Below are 1,920 nucleotides of genomic sequence, written 5' to 3' on the forward strand. Positions count from 1 at the left end.
CCGCCTGTCCCCTTCCCCCGTTACCCCACCGCCCTGTTACCCCACCATCTGTCCCGTTCCCCGTGACCTCATCGCCTGTCCCCTTCCCCTGTGACCCCACCGCCTGTGCCGTTCCCCCGTGACCTCATCGCCTGTCCCCTTCCCCCGTTACCCCACCGCCTGTCCCCTTCCCCCGTTACCCCACCGCCCTATTACCCCACCGCCTGTCCCTTCAGTCCCGGTTACTCCACTGCCCTGTTACCCCATCGCCTGTCCCCTTCCCCCCTTACCCCATCACCCTGTTACCCCATCACCCTGTTACCCCATCGCCCTGTTACCCCATCGCCTGTCCCCTTCAGTCCCGGTTACCTCATCGCCTGTCCCGTTCCCCCGTTACCCCATCGCCTGTCCCCTTCCCCGGTTACCCCACCGCCCTATTATCCCACCACCTGTCCCCTTCCCCTGTTACCCCACCACCTCTCCCCTTCCCCTGTTATCCCATCGCCCTATTACCTCACTGCCTGTCCCTTTCCCTCGTTACCCCATCGCCTGTCCCCTTCCCCCGTTATCCCATCGCCCTGTTACCCCATCGCCTGTCCCCTTCCCCCGTTACCCCACCGCCCTGTTACCCCACCGCTTGTCCCTTCAGTCCTGGTTACTCCACCGCTCTGTTACCCCACCGCCTGTCCCGTTCCCCCGTGACCCCACCCCCTGTGCCTTTCCCCCGTTAGCTCATCGCCTGTCCCATTCCCCCGTTACCCCATCGCCCTATTACCCCACCGCCTGTGCCGTTCCCCCGTGACCCCACCGCCTGTGCCGTTCCCCCGTTACCTCATCGCCTGTCCCGTTCCCCCGTTACCCCATCGCCCTATTACCCCACCACCTCTCCCCTTCCCCGTTACCCCATCGCCCTATTACCTCATCGCCTGTCCTGTTCCCCCGTTACCCCATCGCCCTGTTAGCTCATCGCCTGTCCCGTTCCCCCGTTACCCCATCGCCCTATTACCTCATCGCCTGTCCCGTTCCCCCGTTACCCCATCGCCCTATTACCCCACCACCTCTCCCCTTCCCCCGTTACCCCACTGCCTGTCCCCTTCAGTCCTGGTTACCCCACTGCCTCTCCCCTTCCCCCGTTACCCCACCGCCCTGTTACCCCACCGGCTCTCCCCTTCCCCCGTTACTCCACCGCCCTGTTATCCCACCGCCTGTCCCCGTCAGTCCTGGTTACCCCACCGCCTGTCCCCATCAGTCCTGGTTACCCTACCGCCCTGTTACTCCACTGGCTCTCCCCTTCCCTCATTACCCCATCGCCTGTCCCCTTCAGTCCCGGTTACCCCACCGCCTGTCCCGTTCCCCCGTTCCCTCACCGCCTCTCCCCTTCCGCTGTTACCCCACCGCCCTGTTACCCCACTGCCTCTCCCCTTCCCCCGTTACCCCACCGCCCTGTTACCCCACCGCCTGTCCCCTTCAGTCCTGGTTACCCCACCGCCCTGTTACCCCACCGCCTGTCCCCTTCAGTCCCGGTTACCCCACCGCCTGTCCCCTTCCCCCGTTACTCCACCGCCTTGTTACCCCGCCGCCTGTCCCCTTCCCCCATTACTCCACCGCCCCGTTACCCCACCGGCCCTCCCCTTCCCCCGTTACGCCATCGCCCCGTTACCCCACCGCCTGTCCCCTTCAGTCCCGGTTACCCCACCGCCCTGTTACCCCACCACCTGTCCCCTTCCCTCGTTACCCCACCGCCCTGTTACTGCACCACCTGTCCCCTTCCCCCGTTACCCCACTGCCTGTTACTCCACTGCCTGTCCCCTTCAGTCCCCCGTTACTCCACCCCCTGTTACCCCACCGCCTGTTCCCTTCAATCCCCCTTTACCCCATTCATCCGTAATTGCTCCGCCTGTCCCATTCCCCCGTTACCCCACCGCCTGGCCCCGTCACCCC

Source organism: Chelonoidis abingdonii, chromosome 18 (genome assembly GCF_003597395.2).
Source record: "Chelonoidis abingdonii isolate Lonesome George chromosome 18, CheloAbing_2.0, whole genome shotgun sequence".
Taxonomy (NCBI): domain Eukaryota; kingdom Metazoa; phylum Chordata; order Testudines; family Testudinidae; genus Chelonoidis; species Chelonoidis abingdonii.